The following is an 18,514-nucleotide window of genomic DNA, read 5'->3' as shown; positions in this document are numbered from 1 at the left end:
TAGGGAAAAAAGAAAGGATCACTGAGGTGGCATGAGGTTGTTGGAGGATGGTGACGATTTGGAACAGGTGCCTGGTGGGAGTAAGATGGAGATCATGTTACCATGACAACTGATTATTTCATTGGTCCAATGACCAGTTGCCATGGTGACAAAATCTTTGTGTCAGTGTGACATGGATCCCAAGGGAGAAGATGCTTGTGCAAAGGACCCTTTGCTCATTGGTAAAGCTTTTATATTTGCAATAATTCTTGCATTGCTTGATGAAACCTCCCCAGGAACTTCAATCAGCATTGATGGCCCCTCTCCTCCTTCCTGTTCATTTATAGCAATCACTGCTTGTAAAGTGCACACATTTTCATTGTTCATGTTCTATATAGTGTTTTCTTGCCTGATAGTCTTTAATTATTTTAGCAATTTATCTCTTTCTCCTATATAGATATAATCCTGTTGAAGGCAGGGATCATTCGTATAATTCAGTTATGTTTTCAAAGGATTGGGGGTTAGTGGAAAAAAAGAGACCAAAAAGACCTTTGGGCTAGACAAATTTGCATTTGCATACCACGTATGCTTCTGTCATTTGTCAGTTGTGTGGCCTTAGCAAAGTCATTTTATCTTCTTGAAATTTAGTTTTCTTCTATAAAATGGGGATGATAAAACTTGCATTGTGGGTTTGTTGTGGTGATTACGGATAACCTAAATAAAGCAGCTGGGCTATGGTAGGGACTCAATAAATAGTTCCAATTATTATAACATTGTGCCCAGCCCCAGTCCTGGATGCCATGATTAGCACTTAGGAATACCTGGTGAACAATAAGACAATGATGACAGATGATAGGATAACAGTAGAACTAGATCTAATCTTCAGGGTCCTTAAAGATCAGTTGTCCTGTGATCGCCCAACTATACCTCAGCTGCAATTCTTTTATATATATATACACACACATATATATACACATATGTATGTGTGTGTGTGTGTGTATATATATATATATATATAAAACATATATATATATATGTTTTAAATGTTTATTTATTTTTGAGAGAGAGAGACCGAGAGTGAGAGGCAAGGGTCAGGGAAAGAGGGAGACACAGAATCTGAAGCAGGCGCCAGGCTCTGAGCTGTCAGCACTGAGCCCAGCGTGGGGCTTGAACTCATGAACCGCGAGATCATGACCTGAGCCAAAGCAGGACGCTCAATCAACTGAGCCCCCGAGGCACCCCACCTCATCTGCAATTCTTAGCTTGCAATCCAAGTTATGATGATTGTAACTTCTTGGGAGAAAAAAAAATTTTAACTGTTTAGTGAGGAAAAAGGAGAGGAGAGAGAACCACATATTTTGTTGCCTCCTCGACAGAAGAACTTATTACCAGTGAGTAGTTGTGCCCCCCCCAACCCCTCAAAAATCACACATGAATCTGATTCAGCCTCTAGACCCAACTACTGATTTACAACGCAGAGGGCAGAGCACGTTAAAAACCACCACAGGGAAGCAATCAGCAAGATCCAGATTGTGAGAAATACTACAGGAAAAATAGTGTAGTCTCTTCAACAAATACATTGCAAGAAAAAAAGAAGTAGAAGGAACTTCTAAATTAAAAAAGATTTGGGGCACCCGGGTGGCTCAGTCAGTTAATCATCCAACTCTTGGTTTCAGCTCAGGTCATGATCACATGGGTCCCATGGGGCCCTGTGCTGATAGTCCGGAGTCTGCTTGAGATTCTCTCTCTCTGCCCCTCCCCCACTCACGCATATACATGTATGCTCTTTCTCTCTCTCTCTCCCTAAAAAAAAAAAAAAAAAAAAAAAAAAAAAATTAAGGGACATATCATCCAATTTCCATTTGTGGATGTTACTTGAGCCATGACTCAAACAAACAAAATTTTAAGAAATTCATAAGGGGATTGGAAATTTAAACACTGACAGGATGGATGAAAGATATATCTTAACACATGTTTTAATTTATTTTCTGACCTCAAAGATTCCATTAATTCTTAGATAAGAGAATGGTATGATTTGTTTAAAAAAAAACTGTTATTGAGGCACCAGGGTGGCTCAGTCGGTTAAGCTTCCTGCTTCGGCTCAGGTCATGATCTCGAGATTGGTGTGTTCGAGTCCCGCATCGGGCTCTGTGCCGATAACTCAGAACCTTGAGCCTGCTTTGGATTCTGTGTCTTCCTCTCTCTCTGCCCCTCCCTGGCTCACGTGTTCTCTCTCTCTCTCTCTCTCTCTCTCCCTCTCAAAAATAAATAAACATTAAAACAAAAACTGTTCTTAACTTTTTGCAGATATAGCTTTAAGATATGTGTGTATTGATGAAGTATGGTATCTGGAATTGCTTTAAAATAACACAGAAGGGGCAAGGTGAGGGTGGGGATCTAGATGAAACAAGATTGGCTACTATTTGACAACTGTTGGTGCTAGATGATGAGGAAGGTTCATTGTATTATTTGTCTATTTGCCTCTGTTTGAAGAGGATTAAAGAATCATATTTAAAACAGGAAGAGCATTTATCCAAGATTGTATGCACAATAAAGATGCTCGGATGTAAAGAAGCACAGACTATTCCATGCTGCAGTGTTGGACGAATACACTGTGTTGGTTTAACAAATAAATTAATGTATATGTCTCCCCTTGTTTGTCCTCCACAGTGAGGTTTCTACAATGTACACACAAATGATATCTTTCCACTTCAAAGTACAATTATTATCATTCATAATGTTGTAGGTTAAATTCCTTGAGAAAAAAAAACAGACTCTGATAGGGAGTTTGTGGGCAAGAGGGGTGAAGTGTGCTTTTGTGATCATTTCTCGTGGGGGAGTGCAGTAAAGAGGAATGGGCAGAGTAAAGAGTTGACCTGTGATCCAGTTGCCAAACAGATGTCATCTGATCCAGCACCCCTACCCCCAACACCTAGGGAGCTCAGGAGATAGGAGGGCCCTTCAAATATACACAGCCTGGAGCACTGGGGCCAGGTCTTTACACTTGACATCACCCTCCTCCTTCCCTTGCCCCAACAAACTTGAACTAAGCCTTCAAGGCTGATCTCAAATGTTTCTGTGTCTGTGAACTTTTCTTAAAACATCCACCCCAGGTTGCTGTCCAGTGTTCCCAGCACCATTTGTTAAAGATACATTCTTTCTCCCATTGGATATTCTTTCCTGCTTTGTTGAAGATTAATTGACCGTGTAAGTGTAGGTTCATTTCTGGGTTTTCTATTCTGTTCCATTGATCTATGTGTCTATTTTTGTGCCAGTTCCATACTGTTTTGATCACTACAGCTTTGTAATATAACTTGAAGTCCAGAATTCTGATGCCTCCAGCTTTGTTTTTCTTTTTCAAGGTTGCTTTGGCTGTTTGGGGCCTTTTGTGATTCTATACAAATTTTAGGATTGCTTGTTCTAGCTCTGTGAAAAGTGCTGTTGGTATTTTGATAGGGACTGCATCAAATGTGTAGATTGCTTTGGGTGGCATAGACATTTTAATTAATTTCTTTTATACCATACATAAAAATAAATTCAAAATTGATTAAAGACATAAATGTGAGACCAGAAACCATGAAAATGCTAGGAAAGAATACAGGCAGGAACCTCTTTGACATTGGTCATAGCAATTCTTTCTAGATAGGTCTCCTGAGGCATGGGAAACAAAGTCAAAAATAAACTATTAGGGCTATATCAGAATAAAAAGCTTCTGCACAGTGAAGGAAACAATCAACAAATCTAAAAGGCAATCTACACAATGGGAGAAGGTACTTGCAAATGACATATCTGATAAGGGATTAGTATCCAAAGTATTTAAAGAACTTAAAAACTCAACACCCTAAAAATGAATAATCCAATTAAAAAAATGGACAGAAGATGTGGATAGACATTTTTTCAAAGAAGACATACAGATGGCCAACAGACAACGTGCAAAGATACTCAACATCAGTTATGCAGGGAAATGCAAATCAAAACTACAATGAGGGGCGCCTGGGTGGCTTAGTCGGTTAAGCATCCAACTCTGGATTTCGGCTCAGGTCACGATCTTATGGTTGGTGAGATCAAGCCCCATGTGGGCTCTGCACTAAGAGTGTGGAGCCTGCTTGGAATTGTCTCTCTCCCTCTCTCTCTGCCCCTCCTCTGCTCCTACTCTCTCTCTCTCTCAAAAACAAACAAACCAACAAATCTACAATGAGATATGGCCCCGCACCCTTCAGAATGACTAAAATCAACAACATAAGAAACAACAAGGTGTTGGCCAGGATGTGGAGACATGGGAACCCTCTTGCAGTGTTGGTGGTGGGTGCAAACTGGTGCAGCCACTGTGGACAACAGTATGGAGGATCCTCAAAAATTTTTAAATAGAATTACCGGGTGATCCAGCAATTGCACTGGTAGGTATTTACCCAGAGAATACAAAAATCCTAACTTAAAGGAATACATGCACCCCAGTGTTTATAGCAGCATTATTTGCAATAGCAAAATTACAGAAACAACCCAAGTGTACATCAATTGATGAAGGGACAAAGAAGATGTGGTGTAGGGGCACCTGTGTGGCTCAGGTGACTGAGTGTCTGACTTTGGGTCAGTTCGTGATCTAGTGGTTCATGGGTTTGAGCCCAACACCGGGCCTGCTGCTGTCAGTGCACAGTGCACTAGAGATCCTCTGTCCCCACCTCACTCTGCCCCTCCACTACTTACTTGCTCTCTCTCAAAAATAAATGAGCATTAAAAAAAAAAGATGTGGTATATATGTACAATGGAACATTACTCAGCCGTAAAAAAGAATGAATTTTCCATTTGCAACAACATGGAGGGAACTAGAGAGTATTATGCTAAGTGAAATAAGTCAGAAAAAAAATACCACATGATTTCACTCATGTGTAGAATGTCAGAAGCAAAACAAATGAGCAAAAGGAAAAGTGAGAGAGAAGCAAACCAAGAAACAGACTCTTAACTATAGAGAACAAGCTGATGGTTACCAGAGGGGAGATCGGTGGGGGGATGGGGTAAATAGATGATGGGGATTAGGGAGTACACTGGGTGATGAGCACTGGGTGACGTGTGGAACTGTTGAATCACTATACTGTACTCCTGAAACTAATATTACACTGTATGTTAACCAACTGGAATTTAAATAAAAATTCAAAAAACTCCATCCCCAGTCAGGTCAAATTTCTTCCTCCACTCTCCTTCCTCTATGAACACACAGGGGAATAGAAAGAGCTCCCATTTATAACACTTTTTAACATCTAAACACCACGTTAAGCTCTCTACATGTGCAATTGTTTCAGTTAACTCACAACATAGCTATGCAGTAGGTACTATTATTCTACCCATTTGCAGATGAAGAAATTGAGGCTCAGAGAGATTAGCAATTTGCCCAACTAAAGTCATTGAGCTACTAACTGGCAGGGCTGGGATTTCACCCTAGGTAAGGGAGCCCCTATTCACCTAGCATTCACTAGTGCTTACTTATCACAACCACGTAGTCATTTAATTATTATTATGCTGTACTGTCCCCAAACTATTGGTTTTCTCTTTGTGCTCCAAACCCTGAGCACAGGACCCAGCCTAGAGTCAGCATTTAATAAATGTTTACTGAATGAATGGATAGCCATCACATCAGCCTTTCTAGTAAATGTCATTTTAGAAATGGATCAAATCCAGATGCAATTTATAGGCACAAGGATGACAAATGTCTTTCATGGTAGCAAGGAGCAAAGCCCACTAGAAGGGTTAAGCTTGGCTATACCTACATGGCAGAAAAAGTGATTGGGTAGAGGAAGTGGGCATAGCAGGCCACACATAAATCGCTAAGTAGTTAAAAAGGAAAAACTATACCTAAGTACGTATACATAAGCTTTGTGTTTACATGTGGATATGCATGTGCATGCAGGCATTTTGGCATATCTTACTTTGAGAATTGTTGCAAAAAAGAAAAAACACCATTTCACATTCATTCTATGCTGAATAATGGAAGCAAACCACAGATGGATCATGAATTTAGATTAAATGAAATTAAAACAACTTCATGAGTCAGAAAGTATTCAAAATAGTTGCTCACAAGTGGAGATGAGAGGGGTACCCGGCTGGCTCAGTTGATAGAGGATCTGACTCCTGATCTTGGGGTCATGAGTTTGAATCCCATGTTGCATATAGACGTTACCTAAAAAAAAAAAAAAAAAAAAATGTAAAAACAACAACAACAGCAACAATACAGTAGAGATGAGAACCTATAATGAAAGGTGGAGGAATTCAAATAAGTTTCCATTATACAGAAAAACAACTCTTCACCATTTCCATTAAAATATCAGAATCCGAAAAAATATATTTAGACAATCAATACGGGGTATAAGCAAAAGGGATTTTGAAGTCATGGTATTGAGGCTCAAGTTTTTATGTCATTCACTAGCAATATGACCTCAATTTTCCTTGCCTGTAAAGTGGGGATGATGATCTCCAACTTAGTATCATTATAGCAGTTTAGTAAGACAAAATATTACTTCCTTTTTCCACTTCCTATTCCTGAGGGAGCCATTGTTCCCTCCTCTTAACTTCTATAGACATTAACATTTTGCCAGTCTTGTTTCACAGATCTCCCCCACATTTTTTCCCCCTGGAGTATTTAAAAGCAAATCCCAGACATTATGTTAGTTCATTTTAAATATTTCAGTTGTTGGGGCGCCTGGGTGGTGCAGTCGGTTGAGCGTCCGACTTCAGCCAGGTCACGATCTCTCCGTCTGTGAGTTCGAGCCCCGTGTCGGGCTCTGGGCTGATGGCTCAGAGCCTGGAGCCTGTTTCCGATTCTGTGTCTCCCCCTCCCCCGTTCATGCTCTGTCTCTCTCTGTCCCAAAAATAAATAAAAAAACGTTGAAAAAAAATTTAAATATTTCAGTTGCAAAAATTTCTGTTATTTATTATTTTTTTACCAAAAAAATCCCCAATGTGGTCTCCTGGCAAAAAATATAAAGAATCTTTTTGTGGGGCGCCTGTGTGGCTTAGTCAGTCGAGCGTCCGACTTCGGCTCAGGTTATGATCTCGCGGTTTGTGAGTTTGAGCCCTGCAGCGGGCTCTGTGCTGACAGCTCGGAGCCTGGAGTCTGCTTTGGATTCTGTGTCTCCCTCTCTCTCTGCCCCTTCCCCACTCACACTGTCTCTCTCTCTCTCTCTCTCTCCTTCAAAAATAAATAAACATTTAAGAATCTTTTTGCACATGTTTTTCAGTTTGGTTAACCTGCTAAGGTTAACCCAAATAGGCTCCCTGGATAACTCTCCATTTCTCTGCTTTGTATTAGCTCTTTGGATATTCTAATTATGCCCAAACCCTGTTCTACTTCAGTATTAGATGCAAATCATACTTGCAGTATCTTAGCTTTTTAAATGAATAGTAGTAATACCAGGTTGAATCTCTTTCTGGTTTTGAAGGACTGATCCACAGATTTGGGCAGTCCTAATTTATTTTCATGACTTTCTTCAATGCTTGCTTCAAGGATGTTCCATGGAAAGTTTTTCAATTACTGCTCTGTACTCTTTGGAGATGCCTCAGGGCCCTGTACCTTTGTTTGTATGGGTTTAACCTTCTCCTGCATATTCTCTTAGTCTGGTCACATTAAAAAATTGATTCATAGTACACTTCAGGCTGGATTTCTTATTGCCAAGTCCCCTGGGCTCTTCAAGGCTTTCTACTCTTTGTAATTTACTGAGGGAGATTTGTGCACTTTATTGAGTGCCTACTATGCTCCAGCCCAGCGGATGCTAATGTTCTAGACATTTTTCATTTATGTGGCATTTCAAATAAATGAAGTGCATATAAATGATAAGGTAGGGGCGCCTGGGTGGCGCAGTCGGTTGAGCGTCCGACTTCAGCCAGGTCACGATCTCGCGGTCCGTGGGTTCCAGCCCCGCATCAGGCTCCGGGCTGATGGCTCGGAGCCTGGAGCCTGTTTCCGATTCTGTGTCTCCCTCTCTCTCTGCCCCTCCCCCGTTCATGCTCTGTCTCTCTCTGTCCCAAAAATAAATAAAAAACGTTGAAAAAATTAAAAAAAAATGATAAGGTATCATATAAAAATTAGTAGTAATATTACCATAAGTATATAACACAACACGAATAACAAATTTAGCACAAATAACAAACCAGTGAGACTACATCAAACTAAAAAACTTCTGCACAGCAAAGAAACATCAACAAAGTGAAAACAAAACCTCCAGAGTAGGAAAAAAATATTTGCAAACTGTATCTATGATAAGGAGTTAATATCCAAAATACGTAAAGAACTCATACAACTCAATAGCAAAACCCACAAATAACCCAATTAAAAAATGGGCAGAGGACCTGAGTAGACATTTCCCCAAAGAAGACATATGAAAGGCCAACAGGTATATGAAAAGATGCTCAACATCACCACCAGTCATTTGGGAAAGGCAGACTAAAACCACAGTGAGATATTTCTTCACACCTGTCAGAATGGCCATCATCAAAAAGGCAAGAGATAAATGCTGGCATGGACGTGGAGAGAAGGGAACCCTTGTGCACTGTTGGTGGGATTGTAAATGGGCACAGCCACTATGGAAAACAGTAGGGAGGATCCTCAAAAAACTAAAAACAGAACTACCATATGACCTAGTAATTCCACTTCTGGGAATATATCCAAGGAAAACAAAAACACTAATTCAAAAAGATATCTGCACCTCCATGTTCACAGCAGCATTACTCACAATAGCCAAGACATGGAAACAACCTAAGTGTCCCATTGATGGATGAATGGATAAAGAAGTTGTGGTATAGGGGATGCCTGGCTGGCTCAGTCAGTAGAGTGTGTGACTCATGATCTCAAGGTCAAGAGTTCAAGCCCCATGTTGTTGTAAACCTTATTTAAAAAAAAAAAAAAAGTTGCGGTATATATGCCACATATGGAATGCTACTCAGCCATAAAAGAGAATGAGGAAATCTTACCATTTGGGAAAACATGGCTGGACCTTGAAGGCATCATGGTAAGTGAAATAAATCGGAGAGAGAAAGACAAATACTATCTGGTCTCACTTATATGTGAAATCTAAAATGAAATAAAACTCATAGAAAAAGAGCAGATTTGTGGCTAACAGAGGCAGAGGGTGGAGTGAGGGGGCCTTGGAGAAAGGTGGCCAAAAGGTAAAAACTTCTAGTTATAAGACAAATAAGTAACCGGGGATGTAGTGTACAACATGATGACTAGTTAACACGGCTGCATGTACACAGGAAAGATGTTAAAAGAGTAAATCCTGGGGCGTCTGGATGGCTCAGTCGGTTGAGCATCTGACTTCGGCTCAGGTCATGATCTCACAGCTTGTGAGTCCAAGCCTGGTGTTGGGCTCTGTGCTGACATCTCAGAGCCTGGAGCCTGCTTCAAATTCTGTGTCCCCATCTCTCTCTGTCCCTCCCCCGCTCACACTGTGTCTTTCTCTCTCTCAAAAATAACTAAACGTTAAAAAAAAAAGAAGTAAATCCTGAGAGTTCTCATTGCAAGACATTTTTTTTTCCTTTTTTCCTTTTCCTTTTATTGCATTTGTATGAGAAGATGAGTAACTGAACCTACTGTGGTAATAATTTCACAATATGTGCAAATCAAACCATCATGCTGTACACCTTAAACTTATAGACTGACATATGTAAATTATTTCTCAGTAAAACGAAAAAGACATTACTATAGGCTTACCCTTTAAGATCTCTTAGCCCACATAGGCAATACACAACACAGGAAGAGCCTTGGTGGAGAGTTAAGAGATATGAGTTATAATTCCAGATCATTCCATTACATTAGTTCAAGAAAAATTTATAAAAATTTATTGAGAGTCTTGTGGGTGCCAGGCACCCAGTAGAGCGCTGGGTTTAATCTGAAGGGTGCCTAGGTGGCTCAGTCGGTTATGTTTGACTCTTGATTTTGGTTCAGGTCATGATCCCACAGGGTTGTGGGATTGAGCCCCACAAGGGGTCTACACTGAGCGTAGAGCCTTCTTAAGACTCTCTCTCTCCCTCTTTCTTTCTTCCTCTCCCTCTGCCCCTCCCCCCCACTTGTGCGTGCTCTCTCTCTCTCTCGCTCTCTCTCTCTCTCTCTGAAATAAAAAAAAAAAAAAAGAATATGAGGATAGCCCTTGCCTCAGGAACGGAGACCGTATCTTTATCTTTGTAACTTTCTCTCAGACGTAAAATGGTCTATGGAACCTATCTTATAAAGGCTTGTCTGAGCCCATAGATCAAGACTGAGTTCCAAATCTTTTATTTTATGGGGTACCTGGCTGGCTGAATCAGTGGAGCATGCAACTCTTGATCTCGGGTTTGTGAGTTCGAGCTCCACGTTGGGTGTAGAGATTCCTTAAAAAAAATAAAAATCTTAAAAAAATTTTTTTTTTCTATTTTTAAAGGCTTTCACTACATTACACCAGTCATTCCATTTCCTATATTTTCTCCTACTTCCCAAACAACCTTTTATACCTGGGGATGACGCCAGAAATTTGGATCACCAAAAGGAAAAAATTCAACAGGAGTTTGCATTAGTCAGGATAGACTCTGTTACACTGTGGTAGTAACTCCCAAATTTTAATGACTCAGTCAGCAAAAGTTGTTCTTTTTGCTTATGCTTTGTGTCCTTCCTAAGTCAGCTGTAGCTTTGCTGTACGTTGTCTTCACTCTGGAATCCAGGCAGACAGATTAGCCTTGAATGTTCCTGGTCATCAGCACGGCAGGAAAGGAAAACACAGTGAAGCACACTGACTCTTAAAGCTTCTATCTGAAAGTGGTTCATATAGCCCCTCACACATTTCATGTGGCTAATACAAGTTACATAATCAAGCGTGTTGTCAAAGGAGTGAGGGAAGTACAAGCCATCCTGGATCTACCCCTGAGAGGCACAGTAGATGTTCGGGAACAACAAAATGGTCTACAGTTGCTCTCTTTATCCTTATGTTGTTGTTGTTGCAAAACAAACAGATTTTCAGCTACTTGCCCCCTCATGCAGTAAAAACTATTTGGTCTGTGTGTCTATAGAAAAAAATGAAGAGAATTCTTTGGGACGTTGTGTATGGGTTCCAGCCCCTATTGTGTCACTAACAAGGTTTGAAAGGTTTCCTGAAGTAGTACTTGGATATAAATACACCCTCTTGCAATGCCTGGCACTCAAAAGGCTACAATTCTCATATCTATGTGAATTGATGGTTTTGAGGGTCTTTGAAGATGAGCTTAAGAGCCAGGCAGTTCTGGGTTCAAATTCTGCTACCACCTTCACTACTGACCCTCTATGTCTTCTTCTTTAAAACGGGGATGACCGGGGCACCTCGCTGGCTCAGTAGGCAGAGCATGTGACTCTTGATCTTGGGGTTGTGAGTTTGAGCCCCACATTGGCTGTAGAGATTACTTAAAAAAATCTTACCCACAGGGGAGCCTGGGTGGCTCAGTCAGTTGAGCGTCTGACTTTGGCTCAGGTCAAGATCTCTCAGTTCATGAGTTCGAGCTCTGCATCGGGCTCTGTGTGGATAGTTTAGAGCCTGGAGCCTGCTTTGGATTCTGTCTCTCCTTCTCTCTCTGCCCCTCCCCTGCTCACACTCTGTCTCTCTGTCTCTCAAAAATAAATAAGCATTGAAAATTTTAAAAAATCTTACCCACAAATAAACATTAAAAAATTAAAAAAAATCTTACCGACAAATATATGGTCAATTAATCTTCGACAAAGCAGGAAAGAATATCCAATGGAAAAAAGATAGTCTCTTCAACAAATGGTATTGGGAAAACTGGAGAGCAACATGCAGAAGAATGAAATGAGGTCATTTTCTTATACCATGGACAAAAATAAATTCAAAATGGATGAATGACCCAAATGTGAGACAGGAAACCATCAAAATCCTAGAGGAGAACGCAGGCAGCAACCTCTTTGACATTGGCCATAGCAACTTCTTACTAGACATGTCTCTGGAGGTAAGGGAAACAAAAGCAAAAATGAACTATTGGGACTCCATCCAGATAAAAAGCTTCTGCACAGTGAAGGAAGCAATCAACAAAACTAAAAGGCAACCAATGAAATGGGAGAAGATATTTGCAAATGGCGTATCTGACAAAGGGTTAGTATCCAAAATCTATAAAGAACTTATCAGACTCAACATCCAGAATGCAAATAATCCGGTAAAGAAATGGGCAGAAGACATGAATAGACATTTTTCCAACAGACGCATGAAGAGGTGCTCAATATCACTCACCATCAGAGAAATACAAATCAAAACTATGAAGAGATAACACTTCCTGTCAGAATGACTAAAATTAACAGGGAACAACAGATGTGGATGAGGATGTAGAGAAAGCGGAACCCTCTTACACTGTTGGTGGGAATGCAAACGTGCAGCCGCTGTGGAAAACAGTATGGAGGTTCCTCAAAAAGTTAAAAATAAAACTACCCTACAATCCAACAATTGCACTACTAAGTATTTCTCCAAAGGATGCAAAAATACTGATTCAAAGAGACATATGCACATTGATGTTTATACCAGCACTATCAACAATAGCCAAGTTATAGAAAGAGCCCAAATGTCCACTGACTGATGAATAAAGAGGGGATGTATATATGAAATATTACTCTGCGATCAAAAAGAATGAAATCTTGCCATTTGCAACGACATGGACGGCGCTACAGTGTATTATGCTAAGCAAAATAAGTCAGTCAGAGAAAGACAAATACATATGAATTTAAGAAACAAAACAGATGAACATGGGGAAGGGAAAAAAAAAAGAGAGGGAGGAAAACCATAAGAGAGACTCTTAACAATAGAGAGTAAACTGAGGGTTGCTGGAGGGGAGATGGGCAGGGGGTGGGTCAAATGGGTGATTGATATTAAGGAGGGCACTTGTGATGAGCACTGAGTGTTATATGTAAGCGATGAATCACTAAATTGTACTTCTGAAACCAGTATTACACTGTGTGTTAACTAACGAGAATTTAAATAAAAACTAAAAAAAAAAAAAAAAAGAAAAGAAAATCTTTAGAAAAACAAATAAATAAAACGGGACACCTCCCTCTTGGTTTTGCTCTAAGGATTAAATTAAAAAGTATAAAAGGCTATCACATTCCCAGTCACACAAGGAACACAATAAATATTAGCCACTCTCCCATCATGCTGGAGGTTCTTGATTGTTCTTATTTAGCGCATTAGGCATGGAGTAGGTCAATACTTCACAACTTGAAATCAAATAATTGTTTCTTTTTTTTAAGTTTCTTTATTTTTCAGAGACAGCACAAGCAGGGGAGGGCAGTGAGAGGGGGACAGAGGACCCACGCTGATAGCAGAGAGCCGATGTGGGGCTTGAACCCGTGAACCCATGAAATCATGACCTGAGCTGAAGTTGGACATCCAACCAACCGAGCCACCCAGGTGCCCCCTCAAATAATTTTAGTAGTTTCTTAACTACCATGTTTGTATCCAGAGTTTCAGCCTCCTTTGAGCTGCAAACCTTGGCTGTCTTTTCCTGCTAACTACGTTTTTCATTCAATCGTTCCAAAAGATACAGCTAACTATCTGGAAGAGAGGAGGTTTCCTCTAATCCCACTCTATTTGAACATCCCCTGACTCACTCTTCCTAGTGCTGCCTAAATTTCTTCTACACCGTTGCTTACACATAATAAGGTAAATACTTCACTTAATCTACGTATCTGTTAATGTTTGCTCAGCTGTCTCCATGCCCTTTTGTCTTTCATTATGCTTTTAATTAGCCTGGTTGATTATGAGTGGAGGCAAGCCAAAGTTGGAGCCAGGTGGTTACAAGGAAGATGGAAGGGGGTACCACCTCAGGATGGGGGCTGTGGAGTGGGGAAGGCGGATGGCATGAGTGCACTAGTGCAAACGGCATTGGTAGAACTTAGAAGAAGTTTAGGCTACCGTCTTCTACTGGGGAAAAATATTCTAAGTTATTCCTTTCTTATGCTCTACTGATATGATCTGAAGTTAGTATCAAGTTTCTAGAGGGCAGGAAATCAGTTTATGGATGGTTTACGTAGTCTGATATGGTGTAGCTTCATGAGTTAGTTATTCCCATTAGCCACCAGTGTTTAATTACCACCTACATGACTGTAATTTCCATGGCTTCTACTTTTCTCTTACTTATCCGACCTCTGACTTTACACAAGCTGTCCTCCTCTACTCCAGATTTTCTTTCTCTACTCCAGCCTTGCTTCTGTCTTTACATGGCAAACTCCTATTCATTTATTCAGACTTAGCCTTGACCTTACCATTAAGGGTACATCTTTTTTTGGTGCCCCATCCCCATCCAATCTGACTCAGTTAAGCCTTGTTTCTTCTCAGTTTCCGTGGCACAAGTACAAATCTCTACCAAATAGCATTGTGGTTGTTTACATGTCTGCTTCTCCAGAAGCTTAGGAGCACATTGAAGATAGAGAATTTACGAATTCCCTTTTGATCCCCTAGTATTTAGTCCAATGCAAGGTATAGGGTAGGAACTCAATAAATGATTACTGAATGCCAGTTAAGTGTGCAGAGTGACCAACATCCAACTCCCAAGAGTTGTTTTTAAATAGCATTAGTGGTGCCAAGAGCTTCCCAGTGGCCTTTGTATACAGGCTTTGTTGTTGTTCATCTAATATATGAAATATAAAATATTATATAAAAATATCCTGGCAATCTGGAAGGATCCTCCAGGGCTGGGAATAATAGGATGGACTCTCGTGTTTTTCTCTCTCCCTCTTGTAGGTCTTGGCTCATTTAAAATTCATTTCTCATTTTCTGCTTTCCTCTTACACTAAATAAAGAGGGAGAAAAGGATCAGGTAAAGCCTCATTTGTCTAAGTGGCTGTGGGTCACGTGAAGTGTTGAACACCCTGCTGTTGATGTACTGCCAGTGCCGCTGAATCAAGGTTTTTGTAGGGCAATTGCAGCCCAGCTCAGGGCTGTGTTTCTTTCAGGGAATTTATAATCCACACGAGGCTAGGAAAAGATTGCAAATAACACAAAACAATAAAACCTCTATCTCATTGCTTTGAGCAATCTATTTCTCTTAAGGATCTGTCCCCTGAGTGGATCCCTTTGAGGGCTCTCCTGTTCCCCTCACTCTGTCCCAGCCTACTCCACTTCCCAAGACTGCGTGAACTACCCTTTTCTGTACTGACACTCAACCTTGTACATAACAATCTTTGGCGGCCTTTATTTGATAGCAGCCGGTGCGTGATCTCTTGCTACGTAGCCATGATTATTGTTTCCATTTAATAGGCAAGAAAATAGAGATTAAGTGAAACTAAATAGCTTAATATAGGCACACAGGAAGTAAGCTATGGAACATGATTGAACCCAGGTCTGCCTTCCCAGCCCGAGCTTTAAGCTTTTCCTCCCCACTCCTACCAGGTCCCAGAATCCCTCCCCGTCCATTACATCCTTCTGGGGGTAGGTGAGGGGGGTGCTTCTCCATCTTTGACATTCTGGGACTTGTGCTTCTTTCCTTATCAAAGGCTGCTGATCCCCAAGGCCCCAACCCCATTCTGACAGCTGTCCAGACACAAGTCTTTCTATTCCTTTACCCCATCATTTGGCTGACCCAACTCAAGTGGTTCAGAGAGACTTCTGGTTTGGGACTTTGATGACCTTGATCCTAGTCTAAAGTTGAAACCTGGTGACTCTTTGCCATAGTTTTTTTTTTTCCTCTGATAGATAGGGATAATCTCAGCTTTTCCCATATTCTTAATTGCATGACCCAGACTGTTCTTCAGAACTGTTCTGCCTAAAGCCCCTCAGATGATGTTGAGTTTTGAGACCTGGAGGACTGGGAAGAAGATGAATTTTAGCTGTGTTATCAAGGATTCACCCAGTGGTCCAAAAAAGAACTAGAGTCTTCCATTTCCCTTAGCAACTTGGTAGAAGAGAGATCTTCTACTCTCTCTCAAGCAAGCTGGCAAGGGTAGCCCCTTCTTAGGATACTATTTTCCTTATCATAGTGTACTGTGATTAATCTATTTGCTTTCCACTATACTGTGAGTTCTTAAAGTAGAGAGATTGTATCATATTTTTCCTACTCAGTCTATTTGACTGGTCCAAGTCATCACCTTGAACCAGGATAGTGGAGCCTCTGGCTTCCAATGTTGTCCTCTCCCCATCTACTCTTAGCACAGTAGCTAGAGTAGTCTTTATTTTTATTTTTATTTTTTAATTATTTTATTTTATTTAAAAAAATTTTTTTTTCAACGTTTATTTATTTTTGGGACAGAGAGAGACAGAGCATGAACGGGGGAGGGGCAGAGAGAGAGAGGGAGACACAGAATCGGAAACAGGCTCCAGGCTCTGAGCCATCAGCCCAGAGCCCGACGCGGGGCTCGAACTCACGGACCGCGAGATCGTGACCTGGCTGAAGTTGGACGCTTAACCGACTGCGCCACCCAGGCGCCCCAAGAGTAGTCTTTTGAAAGCATGAACTGTATAGTGTTCCTCTCTGCAAAGCCCTGTGGCGGTTTTATTTTAGTCAAGATGCTTACAATGGCCTACAAGACCCAACTCTGCCCTTATCTCCCCATTTTTGTCTCAGTAGCTCACCCGCTCCAGTTGTCCTGGATTCTACCATTTCCAGGAATGCTGTCGCCTCAGGGCCTTTCCACTAGCCATTCCTTCTGCCTGGGACACTCCCAGACAATGGCGTGGCTCATTCCCTTACCTCTTTCAAGCTTCTCGTTAAAGTCACCTTATGAATTGGGCTCTCTCTAATGGCTGTTTAAAACCATCCTGTAAAACCAGAATTGGGATATTATGAATCTACCTTCATTTCCCTTCTACTAAATCCTCTTGCTACCTGTATTACTTTGCTCCACGAGTCTAGATGTTTTGAGAAGCCTTCCCTCTCCTCCTCTAAATATATTTTCCTTTTTTTCCCCTCCCTTTTGCCCCAATAGAGGCCTAAGGCCACTTGCCTAGATTAACACCTGCATTTCCATGATGAAAGAGGTAAGGTATAATGAAACAGAAAAATAGGAGATGAAGCTGAGGGGAAGCTAGAAAGGGAGTTAGACTCTGAAGACATTAGGTTTGAACCTGGCTGTTTTTTCTCCCCAGCTGGTGATTCTCTTCTGAGCTGCAATTTCACCAGCAGCAAAAACGAGCACAGGAGTTCTTTCCGACAGACTTGCGAAAGCATTGCATGAGAGGACATGCGAAAGTACCTGGTATGTGGTCCCCACTAGCTGGGTAGTCCACTAGGTCGGAACTTTGTTGAGCGTGTTCTCCACTCAAGCCCCGGCACCTAACACATGGTTTGGCTTAAGTATTTGTTGAACAAATAAACAGCTTATTGATAAATAAACTGTTGCTTAAAAAAAAAAAAAATCCCAAGCCCCACCATCCTCCAGTTTTCTTTGTACCTTACTCTGGTCTATCTTCCCCTATAGCACTGAATACCTTTTAATACACCAAATAATTTTTTGTTATGTTAATCGCCTTCCTCCCCATAACAGAGGAAAGCTCCAAAAGGGACAGATAGTGTCCTCCTATTTGGCTGATACATCCCAAGCACTAAAATCGTGTCTGACATTAGCAGTAATTAGCAAATATTTGTTAGATAAATGCATGAATGAATCTTTTTATTTTCAGACTCTTGCTAGAGTCTTAAATAGAAAAGTAACATCGGAGTACTTTGAATCCCCATTGCCTAGAAATGCTCGGCAAATGGCAGGTGTTCCGTGTTTGCTGAGGGAATTGGGTACTCAGCTCTTTAACTACTTGAGGTCTTTATCTGATCCCTACCGGACCATGTCAGAAAGATTCCCAGGGCCAATTCACTCAAGCCTCTCCTATTTCCTTCATCCAATTAAGCTAGTATTCATCTAACAAATGTCCGAGTATCCAAATACTGAGCACCTACCGTGAGTTCAAAAGCATGTTGGGTGCTTGCTTTTATATATGTGACTAACCCAATGAAGCAACAGCAAATTAGAGGTCTGAATGTAATTAAGTGTGAAATTACAGGGCAGATTAGCAGTGCTAATAGTTTAGAGAAAGAATCAGTGAAGATTGACGTAGAGGTAAATTCCAAAGTTCACAAGTCGTCCAAACTGCCCTTCTGTAGGCTCCACCTTTTGATAGCAAGGACCATAAGCTGAACAACTAACTTTAGAATCAAGAAGGGCCTTTAGAATGCCAGCTGCTTTAAGAAGGAAACTAAGGCTAGGGCAGGGTATGGCCTCGGCAGAGATGGGCCTAGAACCCGGGATTTGGGAGGTTCTAAAAGGAAGGGTGAGCCGAAGGTCCAAGGTGCCCTTGTTTCGGGCCTGTAGAATTCGCGGTGTGCAAAGTTGGAAAAGGGGTCTGGTTTCCCCGTAGAGGCCGAGGGGCCTGTCGCTACGGTGAGGTGGCTGGGAAGGGGTGGGGGGCAAGATCACGAGGCGTCAACCCTTCGGAGCACGGGGTCTGAGAAATCTGTGAGCAGGGTCCAAGGCCGCAGGTCCCTGCTGTCCACAGCCCTCTCCCACACTTCCTAGTCTCCACTTTGATGCGCAGAGACCCCACATCCCTCGGAGCTGCCGGCC

At 41.3% G+C, this 18,514-nt stretch overlaps 1 long non-coding RNA gene across 1 annotated transcript in view; it reads right to left on the bottom strand.

Moving 5' to 3' along the window:
* LOC122480350 overlaps positions 1-18,514 on the bottom strand; it is a 49,567-nt gene that overhangs the window by 30,174 nt on the left and 879 nt on the right. The window contains exon 2 of the long non-coding RNA XR_006296563.1: positions 6,050-6,151. This is a non-coding gene — a long non-coding RNA (uncharacterized LOC122480350). The remainder of the gene's footprint in view (positions 1-6,049; positions 6,152-18,514) is intronic.

This window comes from Prionailurus bengalensis, chromosome C1, assembly GCF_016509475.1.
Source record: "Prionailurus bengalensis isolate Pbe53 chromosome C1, Fcat_Pben_1.1_paternal_pri, whole genome shotgun sequence".
Lineage (NCBI taxonomy): Eukaryota > Metazoa > Chordata > Mammalia > Carnivora > Felidae > Prionailurus > Prionailurus bengalensis.
This window is presented reverse-complemented; position numbering and strand designations above follow the sequence as displayed.